At 34.6% G+C, this 16,007-nt stretch overlaps 2 long non-coding RNA genes across 2 annotated transcripts; one reads left to right on the top strand and one right to left on the bottom strand.

Moving 5' to 3' along the window:
- Positions 1 to 7,551: 7,551 nt before the first annotated feature.
- LOC125680434 (uncharacterized) lies at positions 7,552 to 12,754 on the top strand. Its single transcript, XR_007371948.2, has 3 exons — positions 7,552 to 10,363; positions 11,071 to 11,211; positions 11,853 to 12,754. It is a non-coding gene; the product is annotated as an uncharacterized LOC125680434 (long non-coding RNA).
- A 250-nt stretch (positions 12,755 to 13,004) lies between these two features.
- LOC125680435 (uncharacterized) lies at positions 13,005 to 14,592 on the bottom strand. The gene is made up of 2 exons (XR_007371950.2): positions 14,144 to 14,592; positions 13,005 to 13,183 (listed from the first exon to the last, which is right to left on the bottom strand). It is a non-coding gene; the product is annotated as an uncharacterized LOC125680435 (long non-coding RNA).
- Between the last annotated feature and the right edge of the window lie 1,415 nt (positions 14,593 to 16,007).

The following is a 16,007-nucleotide window of genomic DNA, read 5'->3' as shown; positions in this document are numbered from 1 at the left end:
GATATTACTTTATCCCTTACCTGTGACACCTTAATATTTTGGACGTCACCAGCTTCGAAATGCTTAACAGCTCTGTCTAGGCCCTTGAAATTTTTTTACTTTTTACTGTACCCCCATATGGTGAAGGTCTTTCGATTAAAAAACTGTAAATATCACAGAATGTTATTTTCGGAATGTAACAGTGGTCTGAAGAGTCATAAACTACTGCGTTGAAAGGTGATAAACTGTCCTGAAAGGGTAGTGTCAACGATCCTACAGCCGAATCTTGCTGCATGATCGGTGTTAAAACAGATGCTGACGTCTGGCATATTAGCAATTCCTGTATGAGATCTTTTTTCTTCTTACTGACATCAATACCATACTCTGTAGCAAGCTTTCGCAACGAATTTACTTTTAATTTGTTTAAAGTCTCCCGCTTTGACATAGTTGTTATCAGGTCACCAATGTAAACAATGTAGTTTGCCGTCCGGAAGCGTTTGTGCGCATGTGCGAGATTTATCGTGAAAAGGCTTATTGCTCACCAGTGGAAATCTTGTGGTCTTCCAAATGCAAATGTAACGGATACTTAAGGATAGACACGGATCACTTGATTGAAATACTAGTATGGTATGTCAAAAACTCAACGTCATGATAGTAGATGTCGTCGATTTACTAGCTATGACATCATATTCTTCTAACCTACGTCACGTCTCGTAGTAGTCTATGACGTTATTAGCTGGGTATACATTGTAATGCCACAGTGATAAGCCCCTCAAACCCGAGCCAATGAGAAAATCGCTTCAGCGTGATTCTTCTTTTTTTTAAAATTATTAAAGTCTTCCGTAACAACGGAAGACCTTCTACTGATTCTGCTGGTTAAGATTATTCTTATTATTCTTTTTTTTTTCCTTTTTCCTAGACGCTAACTTTGAAGCTTCATATCTCGCTCATTTCTGCATGGATTTTGCTCAAATTTTCAGGATTTATAAACTTTACAGAACAATTTTATAATCATGTACTACATATCAGCAATTCCCTTCTGTTCACGAGTTATTCCCCTTTGAATGAAATTTTAGGGGTTTTGGTTTCCAGACAAAGGCTCAAAGACTGTATAAGCTTGAGCAAAAAATGCATTGAAAATGAAAAGTAGGAGCATTGTAGTTGTGCACATCGTATTTTATTTTTTGATTACAACGTTCGAAATGGTGGTTGACAGGGTTAAAAAATTAGGACACCTAAAGGAGCAAAAAATTACACATATTTTCCTTTGTATCTTTTAAACTAAAAATATTTTGTTTAAACGTGTAGAACAAAATTTATGCAAAATGTTAAGAGCTTTCTTTTGATATCCCTAAAAAGGGGCTGGCCCCTTAAATTAGGGATCTTCAAATTTTTCGCTTTATAACTCAAAAAACGGTAAATATTTCGATATGGCTTTTGCTGGAAAAGTTGTTCTTTAACATCTTATTGATCTCATAAACATAATATTTTGCTCGAGTATTGTGTTATATATGAGTAAAAAGCTTGACCCGCAAACAGGTAACCGTATCATTAGGTAGGTGAAGGGGAAAAAATATGCGTATAACTTAAATAAACTTGCTTTAATTGATAAATCTGACTTCATGAAATGCTAATATTCTTTTAAAATAAGGTTTTAACGTGATCTATGGTTCCTTTAAAAATCTTCTATCGACAACTTTCTTCTTTTATTATTATAGTAGCTTTAATATAAACAATCGTTCCAAAGAAAAAAAGAGGAAAAGGTTATCTCTTCTACGTTTGTGACAAACAAACCTTCAAGCATAGAATAACTCAGTCATTAACTACACGCATCTTACATACACCGCGGGGTTTGTTTTTGTTTACAATTACGTAACCGCCTCGAGGAACCATCGCGTGTGAACCAGGGCATGTACAGAGAGTAAACATTGTCGTCCTAAATATAACACAGAATGTTATGTTTTTGATCATATTGGATTTTTCGAATAATTCAGTCTTTCCGGGGATGTATATACTTGTGTATACGTCCCTGGTCTTACGTTTGATTTGTTTTAAATTCAAAACTCTAGAGCATTGAGTCAGGCATCAATTTTAAAATCTGCAATTTAATATACAGTTCGTTTCTCAATCATGTCTAATTGAATGTGTGTTTAATATCGGAGTTTCATCGCTGCTGGACTAGCGATCTGTGATTTCACACTACTTTAACTGAACACACAAGCTTTACTCAAATTTTTCGTTTTGAAAAAGAAAATGGATACATTTTACAAACATAACAATTTATTTCTGAACATGTTTTGAAATCAATAGTTTATAATCATGATTAAACCAAATCTAAACATGCATATAGAATATTCAGAAACCCATGGCCGACCAGTCTCATTTCAAATGATTTGTTGTTTTATTGTTTAAAAACAATGACTTTGATTAAACATTGATTCAGAACTCCTGGTCCAAATTATGTAACTGCAGCACGTGCCCCTGGCGTGAAATTCATACGCGACTTCTGTGCGCACTGTGTACATAATATACCTACATGTATTTACGCAGATAGATATTAAAGTTTAACAAAATATTCAAGATTTGAGAGCAATTTATTTGATTTGTATGTATAAATAATTCAAACTCGATGAATTATTCTCTTCAGTCTGAATATTATGCTATATAATTTTGTTGTATGATAAAATATTGGTAACAGCTATAAACCTTTATTGTATGCCCTGAGCCATAAATTTCATAAATTTAAATAATTTTTTCTTCCTTATTGGGACTGAAAAGTTAAATGCTGAAAGAATTTAATCCCACATACACGCGCACCTCAAAAGACGGATTCGTGGAATGAGATCATACACGCATGTACTTGAGTAGTATAAATTTATTAAACACCTAACGATAAAAATTCATAGTACACCTTTATAGCTTCATTTCAATGATATATATTAAATTCTCAAACTATTTCATAATTACATACGAGAAGTCAGAATCGCCAGCGTAGCCAAACTACTTATATCGTTACAGTACTTATCTTCCTGTCACAGTTGATTATTTTCTTTCTAAAAACTTCACTTGTATTCGTCTTTTGTAAAATCACTCACGAGGATGAACTCAAAAAAACAACAACAAAAACCACAAAAAAAAAACAAAACAGGAGGATAAGGTGCTTTGACTCGAAGCATCGAAGTATGGTCTGAAATAAACTAATATTAGTCCTCTCTCTCTGATCACTCTTCCCTACTCTGTATCTGTGGATGCTATGGGAAAGCAGGATAACCATTTTTGTCGAGGGGAGGAGGGATGATGTTACATATTTCCACACAAGGATGAAAAACATCATCAGTTACAATTTTCAGCATTTTATCGGTCCAAAAACAGGTATTGCAATTCATTGGAAAATCGTCACCGTTATTGCTCATTGTCCCTTACGGAAAAGCAATGTTTTTATGACATCTACAATATAAAACACTACTTTTTATAAAAACCTTCCCATTAATATCTGACAATCTAACAAAAGAGACTGTCTCTTCGAGCTGGAAGAACAGACAACAATATTACCGAACACTAATTATAGTCCCAGCAAATAAAGGTTGAGATATCGCCAAGTCCGTCTATCCGTGCTAATGTGCCCAGACCACAACTTTTAAAAATACACCGTAAGCTCATTCTTCACATAAAGATTATTAATGACCATAACATGAATATTCTTGATGTAAGGTCATTTGCACCATTTCTAAAGGTCTAAAAATTAAAAATTGATTAGAGTCTTAATATATCTTACTAATGGCAAATTTTTTATATTAATACTGATAAAAAGTTTCCATATGATCAAAGAATATGTCCTGGCCTTGACCCATGGTCACATTGTCAAGTTCACTTTTTAGAAAATACAAACCCTGTCCTGGCCATATCAAGTAATGAAGAAACATTTATATTTCATACTTATAACAGATTTTCATGTTAACTGAGGCTGCATTAGGAACTGACCCAAGGACATATGGTCAAATTCAAGGTTTTTATGTCACACAGCTCCGACGGAAGACCTCTCGTTGCTTTGCAACGAGCTTTGCTCTAGTCATTATTTCTTTTTCTTAAGGAAGTTAGCTCCTGAGATTTTTAAATGCAAACTGCACAGAATGCTATCTACAATTAAGACTTGGTTCAATACTGATCCCATCGGTACAAACATATTAGGCATCTATCACTGAAACCTATCCCGCAGCGGAATATTTTTTTTGTCAATTCAAATTTTGAATGGGTTTGGCAGGGACTATATTTTGTGGCGGAAGGATTCACTAATCAAAAAGTTCTAATTCTGCATGATATTACAGTTTTTGTTTCATCCAATGTATCGTCTATTTTTATACCCCTATACGTGTATTTCAGTTTTATAATTTATGAAACAAGTAGTTCAGACTTTGAACTAGTTCAAATGTTGTACTTCATTAATTTGGTTGATATATTTGTCCAAGTTAAACACCGATTCTTTAAAATATATTAAATTAATTTTTTCGAAATTTTGTATAAAAAATTAGTATTTTCATCAATAATTCAAAAATTTGATCGATAACCCCCACTTTTTTCAGTTCCATTTTAAATCTTACAATATCTTGAAAATTATGTGCAATTTTAGAAATTGACATTACTCTTACATATTCTCTCAAGTTTCATATCTTATATCTTTTTCATATATTTTGTCGTATATCAATTGCATAAACGTCATTTTTATGTCCATTACTAGTATTGAACTTTTATTTTATCTGTAGTGTTAGAAGACATAATTATATTATGTATCTATCTCATGTCATGATTGATTTGAGTTGCTTATGTTGTATTGACACCAACAGATAACTCAAGTTTAAATAATTGAATAAATCTTTAAATGCAAAAAGGTCATGTTTAGAACACTGTAGCTAAATAATAAGCATTGCGACCCCAGTTTTTCATTTTAATTTTCTAAATCTCCTTCAATGTAGAAATCAAAAATACAATTCCCCCAAAAATTGACATTACTCCAAATCTCTGGTGCGAACCTCTTCAAATTTCTCCACCATATCTCTTTCGAATTTGAAAGAAAAAAGATAATCAGAATAATTTTGATTTGCGTAGTTCTTAGAAATGCATAAATACTATATAATACGGTAAATGTCTCGCTCTAGTAGTACGAGAACACAAAACTAAATGTTGCAGTAGTCAAACATTGGGGTAAGCTTGAGTAACACAGAACGTCCATGAAAATGTTTATCGCATGTTTTGAAAAGAAAAAATTCATTGACACATTTTCTCATAAAATCATAACATTAGCGAAAACGGGGTTTTACGCAGTGAATTTTCCCGTATCATTGATTATATTTTTATCTAAACTACAAAATCTTCAAAAGATACTGAAAAATTATTGAAAAGGTATCCATTCCCTATAGCTTGTGTAGAATTTCAAGAGAAGAAAAATGTTTATGGTTTCGCTGGTTTTCAGGGAAGGTACACGGTAACTCTTCCGACCCCATGCTTCACGTGAATGCAAAGAACCGTTTGGCCTCACTGGTAACTCTTCCGACCCCATGTTTCACGTGAATGTAAAGAACCCTTTGGCCTCACTGCATGATTTGGACAGACTTGTATTAATCGTCCCCTATACTACGAATTTACCAAGTAGAAGGAACATTCAATGGCAAATAATCTTTTTATGTCATTGTCCTGCCTATCATTAACAGTGACTAATAGTATTTTGTGCATGTGTTGTATTTACTTGGTCTGCATAACTACACCGTGTTCCTGATATTTAAAGGACCAACATGTATCTTCGTGTCGTTGAATTTGGGCACTCTATTGATACCCTGATCTAAGTTCTACTTAGATTATCTTGACCCTTTGCAGATTTCGTTTTTTTGTTGTGCCAACACAAAATTTATTTGTACCCTATTTTACGTCCTGTTGGAGAATTGTTCATTCAGGAGAAGACACCCGGGTCAACGCGTCATCGTGAAGTCGGGGGTGACGGAGATAAACGTTCTGTTTTAGCCGTAGGTAAAAACTTCACAATGAATATCTTTGTCAAAGAAAATAAGTGCTGGTGAAAATGATGGCAGGGATCGAATAACGCTCTTATGAAATTGTGATTACAATATGTCCTATACGCAATTTCCGAGTCGCCAAATAGTTATTTCCCTTTGCTGAATTCTTAAGCACGGTAAGGCGCAAAATATGTGTTCGTATTCACGCGGTGGGTACAAATGCTTTTCGCTGCGTTCATATATTACCTAATGGATGATTAACAGACTCATGCAACCTCCCGAACTGGAAGGACACACAAATTTTGTAAGTTTATGAGTATTTGATAATAAAATAGCTCAAACGAAAATATATTTAGTACCACTCTTGTAGCAGATGAAATAAATATTGATTATTCAATATTTAATTTCATTGCCCAATTCAAACAAATTATTCTTGATATGGTCAGTTTGTTGTATACCAACGGCTGATATAAACAAACTTTACGCTTTCAGAACTTTTATCCTTATATACATAGCCAGTCTATGCTGCATGTATACATCTTGTACCCACCCAAGCGTTTAATAGAATACTGAACATACCTCCATCACAAAAGACCTGATATCTCGGAAATTGCATATAGGGCGGGACCTTAATAATCAAGTCTCTGCAAGCCAGGTTGAAGAGTGAAAAACGGTATTATAATCACTGGAACAGATTAAAACCACAACTCACTCTATATATTTATATTTTTTGATCATTTTTCAGTTTTTTCAGTATATTTTTTCTTCTAACATCGTTTATTGAACCATGGAAAAAAACCTAAATATAGAGCATTGTAAATGATACAAAATGAAAAGTGATTTTGAAAGATAACTTAATTCAAACCAAATAACTGATTAATGATACAGACAACCTGATTTGTAGATAACATCGTTTGATGTTTGATGTTGAAATTAGTGTAGTTTACGATAACATTATTTCCAATCAACAATGAATTAACATAAAAAAAAAACACCTCAATTTGTCATTTACATATGTACGATCGAATTTGAGTTCATATAATTGTTTTATTATAACAAGCATGAATATTAATGATACCATATGGAACAAATATACAGTTGTAATTGCAAACAGAACCAAAACTGGTTTGGAAAGGTGTAAAATATAACTAACGAGTAAAAATAGCCCATAGTAAGAAAAAAATTCCTGATACCTTCCTCAAATAAAGATTGGTCATTCCTGAATCGTTATGTGTACCTATTAGTTGGGATAAAACAAATTTACATACTTCATTAAGATTACAATTTACCTATATTTCTTCTTTTCCCTACAGCTTGAAATCAACCGAGTCTACGTCACTACCGGTTTTACGATAGTGCGTTGACCTGGGTGAGGGACGTCGCCAGCTTTATACGAACTACAGTGTATCACAAATGTCGCTCAGGGCCAAAGAACAATTACAACTCCCCGAGTCTTAATTTCCGTCCAACTCGAAAAAAAAAAAGCAAACAATAAAGATCGAAACAAAGCTAATGATAATAATAATAATGATGATGATAATAATAATAATAAAACTGCCTCGAGCGTCTCATGTTCACCTGGTGTACGAAATGTATCAGATGGAGCTGTCAGTCACTGTGTATCATTAACATGTTGGAAAATCACTATGTGTATATTACTAGCAAATACTTATTGTAAACATAAAAATAAAAAGAATAATTATCTCCTTACTAGTAATGTAACAGGTATTATTACGTAATTCAAAACACAGCGCCGGTTGAGGTTACTTATGGACAATTTATTCTTGACACAGTGACCTATAAGTTAGTTTATGCATGTCGCACATATCCAACGTGCGCTAAATTAAAATAACTTTCAAATATACTATTTCAACACATTTAAAGGGAGGTAACTCTTACAATTACAATGTAAAACACTCTCATTCTTAGACTTTTATAGCTGAGGATATATGAATTCAAGGTACAATGAAATTCACAACCCGGTGCAAAACGAAAGTCGCATTAGTAATGCTTGTACGTGTTCAGTGTACATGTATGTGTCAGAGGCAGATGATGAGGGGAAAACTGTCAATCTTTGTGATGATCTGCTAAATATATGTACATGTACCATTATATTGTATACAAAAAATTTAAAGAAACAAAAACAAACAACTATCATCTTGCTAGTATATTATTCATTTTTATGTCAGTTTTCTCTGTCGTGAAAGCTATCGCTTTTCATCGCCAGACCGGACCGTGTCCCGCCAGACGTTTTCCACACGCTCCCACTGATTTGTAGTGACATGCGCACAAAGCTCTCTGTGTGGTAAGAGTAGTTTCTACCTAAGTATGAACAATTAAGAAATATAAACGGCTATCAAATAATGTCGCCATGAAGTCCCCTCCTGGTTCTCTCAACATTGTATACTCACTTGAGAATAGATGTATTTTTTTCCGCTAAAAAAATGATATTCAAGAAGAGAAACAGAAGATAGTCAATAGTTTCAGTAATGAATATAAGTATATCCTGAAGTATTAGTTTAGATCGGATATACAGAATTTAGATTTGAAAAATGTATACCCATTAAAATTCATAGTTCATCTATGTAATAGGCATATATATAACATAATAAACAGGGTTTTTTTTATATTGCAAACTAGACCAAAACACTGTCAGTATAATAAACTATGTAAAATACCATGATTTTCTAATATGCATTTTATAAAGAATTGATGTTTATGGTGGGTGTGCGCAAGCATGCAGGAAAATATTATTAGACGCATCATGGAGAAATGTTCTACTAATTTTGAACTTAAAGTAAGCTTGTTTTAAAAGTTACCCCCACCCCCTATCATAAGCACTATTAACAATACCATCGATGTGTTCCTACCAGCTGAGGTAGAATAGCATTAGACTGGACTGCACTCCAGTCTGTCACCTTAGAAAAATAATGTAGGTGAAATGGAGTTGCCTTAGACGTGTGAAAGTGAGTTAAATTTCATTTGTAATAGAACTACATAATAGATATTCATTGTAGTCAATGTAAGCCCCGCACACTACACAATGTTCGCATATTATCTGAAAACAATAGACACTCCTGAATGCATAATCAAATATATCCCCACCGTGAAAAAAAAAAGATATTTTATTTTGTCGTAATTGAAATTTTGTGTTTCGCATTAACTATATAAGCACAGCTTGTCATATTCAATGTATTGACTACTAGTGAGTGCAATATTAGCACAGCTTGTCATATTTGTCGTATTGACTAGTAGTGGGTGCAATATTAGCACAGCATTAACATCATTAGAATTGAATAGATTTGTGAATGAAATGCATGTACAAAGACTAATTGTATATATTACATTTGATATAATTCATATGTTGTAATCAGTGGCGGATTTAAGGGTGGGGGACGCAACCGGCGCGCGCGCCCCTAAATTTTTTTAATTTAAGTTAAATCGTGGTATCTTGTTTAGAACAATGTACTAAACGATAAAAGAAGCAATAATTTCTTCCACTCCCGGTGACAAAATCTTTTGATTTCTTCAATTACTTTATTGGGAGAACTTAATTTTTTCCAAAAACCCTTAGAATTTGCGTCATTTTATTAATTTAATATATGAAAAATGATGGAAAATAGTACAAATGACTAGCTAGGAGACATATTTCAAGCCCTAAAAAATCTGTAAAATTCAGGGGCTTCCGGGGGCTTCGCCCCCTGGGCCTCCCACCAGGGGCCTTATGACGGCCCCCAGACCCGCTGCCTCATAAAGTGGCGCCCCCGTAACCGCAATTCCTGGATCCGCCCCTGGTAATTGATTGATTATGCTATATTTGTATGTGTTGTAATTAATAAATTAATTATACATTACATTTGAAATAATTTATAATTATCTGTTGTACAATGACTTATCATTACATGCTTCATCAAATCAAGTATTTAGTGACATTATTTTTTTTTTTTTACTTTGAACATGTCCATTCGTCTATGTAAAGAAATCGAAATACTTTATCTGTCAGTCATGGTCCCATTGTGGGGAATAACATAAATATAACAAGCATAATTTGTGCAACATACATGTACATGGGAACAAATTAAAAGACACAGCAACCCGTACAAAAAATACAGCAACTAAAATTAAAAGACACAGCAACCCGGACAAGAAATACAAACACAGCACTGTTAACGCAACAGACCAATCTCACACCAGAGGGCGTATTACACTACGCGACAACACCTCTGTCAACGTCTGAATGTCAAGATTCGCTGTAAAACTTATTTCTACCTATTCACGGCTACCCATGTCCTAAATCATAATGTATCGGTTATGCAAGAAAATCCGTTTGGAGTGTTTCCGGTTATGAGTTAAAAGAGAACAACACGCCGCTTCGACAGGTAGGTAGATCTGAGTTTTTCTTGTTTATGATCATTTAACCACTGTTGACAAAAATCGGGGAATGTAGTCAGCTGTAGAAATGATTAAAGTACACGAAATAACCACAATTACCCATATCTAAAGCGGCAAGACGACACGAGATGATTTTCCGAGAGCAGAAGGAGGTTGAAGTTTGAAAATTTCTCACAACTCTCGATTGTCAGGGTCAATATCGGCTCAATCAGCTAACCAGTCGAAATAAGTTGACCACTCTAGGGACGATTTGTGCAAGTTAAAATTAAAATATTCTACTTTTTTGATGTTGGTGTTTGTATTTTGCCAAAATTTCTATCCAAACGGGTCAGGTAATGCTTTAGGGGATAAGTTATGATTTAATGGATTGGTTAAGATTTAGAGGAAAATTTGGTTAATACACACCCCGCTGATGAATACAGTAATATTACGCACCTGAATGAGTTTGTAGTACGTGACGTAATTTAGATTAGTATCCATTCTGGATCTACAATAACTTAGAATTTATTGAAATTAATTTTTTTATTTGTAACGAAGGTATTTGAAAAATATTAGTCGTGTTAGGGAGAAAAAGATTGATACTGTTTTTCGATTTGCGAATTCACCTCTATTCTTTTCCATGCAAAAATGTATGAGCTGTAGATATTTTTCTTCAATGTACATGCATTGTACTCGTATATGTATATTTATTCAGGAACGTATTCACCAAAACTAAATAAAGATGCTGCTTATCTGGAACCAAAGACGTGGCAATCAAGGCTAGACCCAGATAGTATGTCAACTTTATGTATAGTAGGTGCAGAGAATTGAAGAAGATAGAGTGTATTATTCTAAGGTGTGTATAAGCAACTTATTTATGACTATGTAGAAAATTAACGGATTATGTAAATGTCGAATACTTATGCATGACGTTTAATTGTCAAATACTTAGGTAACGCTTATGCTTTCTTGATGAAAGGTGAAGATAACGAACAGTGCAATCTCATAACTCCTATAAGCAATACAAAATAGAGAGTTGGGCAAACACGGACCCCTGGACACACCAGAGGTGGGATTAGGTGCCTAGGAGGAGTAAGCATCCCCCGTCAATCGGCTATACCCGCCGTGAGCCCCACATCCCGATCAGGCAAACGGAGTTATCCGCAGCCAAAATCAGTGTGCCAAAAACGGTCCACCAATCACTACATGATGTTGCACAGAATATGTTGTTAGTTTGCATTTTCTGGTCTGGTACTTTACTTCAATTTCAGAACACCAAATGTTAAAGTCTATAATTAGTTCATATTAGAATATAGAAATCTATTGATTTCCTAGTAAAATAATTAAGGGCCATAGTCAGATTCCGGGGGGGGGGGATACACTATATACATGTAGGTGTCGATCTTGTGTGAATTTACTCTTTAGGATGAATTTATAAGCATGGAAGCTATCATGATATGGTCTTGTGATTATGATAACGTTTTCTCTACTTCACAGGGACAATTTAGACAGAGATGCCTCCAAAAAAATGTATTTACCGAATGCACCAAATCGACATGCCAGAGAACAACCCATCAGGCAACATGATGGTTACAGAATAAACGACTCTAAGCTGTTGCAGCCAGAGACTTGGACTAAACTTTGATTACATGTCAGAATCTAATGTGTAATAAAAATACTAGTTCATTTTGAGCGTGGTAGAATAATTACTAAACTAACAAAAATGTACATTCGGAATACTCCTCATCTGACCAATGATATCAAACAAGTTGTTGTCACCATTTGGCGTCTTTTGTCCGCTGACTAAATTCCACATGAGAACCACTGAATGAAAATTAACCAAACGGGGTAGAGTTCTTCCAGAATTGCTGTTTCTCTAAATCAGATTCGTTTAGATGATTGTGAGAGTAGATGCCCTACAAAACCTACTTCTTTTTGAAAAATTATAAAACATTGCTATAAAACAAAGCAAACGTTTTCTCTCTAAACTGCTATTAAGAAAGGTACCTGCAATTTGATACCGGTTTTTTCTATGCAAAAAAATAACAGCCCGTAAAACAGGCCTTTGGGTGGGGTTAATCCAATTCATTTTGCCTTGGATTCATGGCCTTGATTTCTTGTTGCTACCCACCCTTTTTTGTGGGCAGGCAATATTTTTATGCTAGTCTTTTTACATATGTGTATGCAATAGGGGGTCATCTTGTTAGACCCCCTATCGGATGTTTTTATTTTGTGTATATATGTTCTCTTTCTCAATGTCAATTTTATAAATGTATGTAACAGGGGGTTATCTAGTCATTTGCAGCATATGATCTTAATTTTTACTTGGTTTTAATGACCCCCTGTACTGTATATACTTTTCGTCATTTACTAAATAAATGACATTTTCTATTCTCAAACTTGTTCTGTTTTGCCTGCTTTGAGTAAAAAACGAGTGCAGTCCACTTGGCTAGTGCTTTTGAGCTAAGGATCATAAAACATTATGTTGACACAAGCATCACTCGAAACATCCGTGTATACAAAGTGAAGTGTCTTACCTACTGTAACGTTTGCTTTGAAATGTTTTAGAAGAGAGCTTAAGAAGGGACAACTCTCAGATTGTAAATTGCTGATAAATCTGAACGGAAGTAGGTATAACCAGAGACCATACTCAAATAATCTCTCTTTAATGTTAAATACCAAACAAAAACAACAAAAGCAAAACAAGTAAGTGACCGATGTCAATAAAGCTATGTTGAATTTTCATATGCAAAGTCGGTTTCCTCTTTTAATTGATGGTAAACTTTGTCGCATCCTTTATATTCACACCTGTGCTGAGTTCTTTCCATCTGTAAAATACAAAATAGAATAAATAGTGTATTGTATTGGGGTGGAAATGAAAACACTCAATGAATATTTGCATAGAAACAGCTGAAGTTAGCGGTAAAAAAAACTTTAGTATAGTATCAGTACTTGTATTTTTGCATGTATTTTTTCCACAGGCACCTGAAGTATGGATATTACTCCCCCCCCACCCCCTTCATAATTTTTGTAGGGGGGGGGGGTTCCAATAATTTCTCTGAAATGTGTGAATTCCCGGTCTATCTCATCCCTCTCTCGCTTCATGTAATGGTTTCACGCTTTTTGTAAGCTTTAGAGATTGGCCTTCTACCGGTATAATAAAACACAGACACTTGCTTCATCCATCAGTCCCCCCTCCTTAATAATACCACAGGCACTTGTTTCATACATCATGAGTCCTCCCTCCTTATTAAGGAGGGGCACTCATGTATGAAACAAGTGCCTGTGGCATTATTAAGGAGGGGGGACTCATGTATGAAGCAAGTGCCTGTGGTATTATTAAGGAGGGGGGACTCGTGTATGAAACAAGTGCCTGTGGTAGAAAAAGAGAAATTATTGCCACAAAAAAATTATCATAAAGGTGGGGGGGGGGGTAGTAATATCCATACTTAAGGTGCCTGTGTTTTTTGTAGAAAATGGGTCTAAGAAATAATTGACAAACAGTGTTCTTCGCACACAAAAAGTTTGCTTAATAAACACAGACGCAGTGTTACATGAAATACTACTTGGTTTTCAAATGTTTCCGGTACCGAGTAATATAAACTTAATCCTAGTCACATGACGGTTGGTTTCTTGATAAACCAGATCATTGAAAATAGCAAAAAATTGGACACTACACGTTGCTTCCCTTTTGTAATAACAAATTATGCAGCGGGTGTGTATTAACCAAACTTTCCTCTAAATCATAACCAATCCATTAAATCATAACTTATCCCCTAAAGCATTACCTGACCCGTTTGGATAGAAATTTAACCTCCTTCTGCTCTCGGAAAATCATCTCGTGTCGTCTTGCCGCTTTAGATATGGGTAATTGTGGTCTCGTGTACTTTAATCATTTCTACAGCTGACTACATTCCCCGATTTTTGTCAACAGTGGTTAAATGATCATAAACAAGAAAAACTCAGATCTACCTACCTGTCGAAGCGGCGTGTTGTTCTCTTTTAACTCATAACCGGAAACACTCCAAACGAATTTTCTTTCATAACCGATACATTATGATTTAGGACATGGGTAGCCGTGCTATTGCATTATAAAGTATGATTTTACAAGTTTTAGTGTTAAACTTAAAATCTTACAGTAAGTTCACAAAAACAACGAATTCCATGATTATTCTAGTATTATTGGATGAATGAATGAATGAATGAATATTTATATAAAACCTTTTAATTCGCTTAGGTGTCTCATATTTACCAGCTTCTGCGTTTATAAAATTCAGACAAGTGTTTGATTTGCTTAGATATGATCATTACAGTTTGATATGCTAAGTTAGTTTCAGTACGTTTTGATATGATTTTTAGACTAGTGGAGCATATTGGGAACGATAACTCTGGGTAGAGATTGGCGACAGACGTGATGAAATAATTTGCATTATCTCCCTTTGACCGAGGAAGCCTTAGAACCACTACACTGGGGATATATTTCATAGTTAAACAAGCATGTTGATAGCTGCTCACCTACAGAAAATATCGAGGGACGATGCTTTAAGATATACCTGTTTCAGCTGTTACAGATTGTCTAGGCAGCATTCCATCTGAACAGTAATTCCAATCAAAAAACCTCAGTGATATTAATTGTATCAATAAATTAAATATAGCGGAACTCCAGCATATCTAGAAATGTCCCTGCTGCCTCAAAATCGCACAATTGGCAGCATAGTTTGTTGTACATGTGGAGTTATTTATAATTCATGATTATTACACCCTCGTTGAATCTCATAAATTGCATTAAATAGTGGTATTGGTCTTATATATTATTAATCTGGTGTATTACAGTATATCACCTGGCTATCTGTACAGCCAAATGGTGCATGTGTCAATATAACATTACGCACAGATGATCCAGCATCTAACTTAGAATCGAATAGTCACACGGTTTGAAACGTGACGGACAAGTCCGTTTTAGTTCCGGTGGAATTGTCTATTTGATACAGAGAAAAGCATTCTCCTATAGAAAAAAAAGTTAGTACAATTATTTTCTCATATTTTTATTTAGCTTGATGTTGTATACAAACAGTGCTAAATAAATGGAAAACTGAATAGAAATTTACAAAAAAAGTTCAAATTCATTCACACATATAAAAGTTACACCCCCACCCACCCAAAAAGTATATATAACATACAAAAATACAATATGTGAAGCAAGGGCAATATGTAGACACTAAGGATAGCTGTTCATTCGATTTAATTGGAGGCTAATCATATAATGGCCCATGTCCAAAATAATCGGATCGTGTTATCCACTATCAACGTTTTTTATTCGAAGAGGATATCTTTGATAGTAAGATTCGTCATTAACTTTTCTGGGATATTTGATTCCAGTACATTTACAACCTCTGAAGTCGATGATTAGTGATATATCGTATGTATAGGTGTAGATGGTGTATGAAGCTCACGTGTTTATTGTATGGGCGTGACTATCATTGATTGACAGGAATTGTCCTTTTGTTAATGTGAATGTTAGATGGAACAATAAAACCTCATATCATAAAAGAAACGCACACTCCACAGCAACATCACTGGTTTAGTCTGTTTTCACACAGCTACTGTCACATAGAATCAACAAGTGAAGATGCTCCACCCGTTCAAGAAAGG

This window comes from Ostrea edulis, chromosome 2, assembly GCF_947568905.1.
Source record: "Ostrea edulis chromosome 2, xbOstEdul1.1, whole genome shotgun sequence".
Lineage (NCBI taxonomy): Eukaryota > Metazoa > Mollusca > Bivalvia > Ostreida > Ostreidae > Ostrea > Ostrea edulis.
The sequence above is the reverse complement of the archived record's forward strand: the minus strand, read 5'-3'. Positions and strand labels throughout refer to the sequence as shown.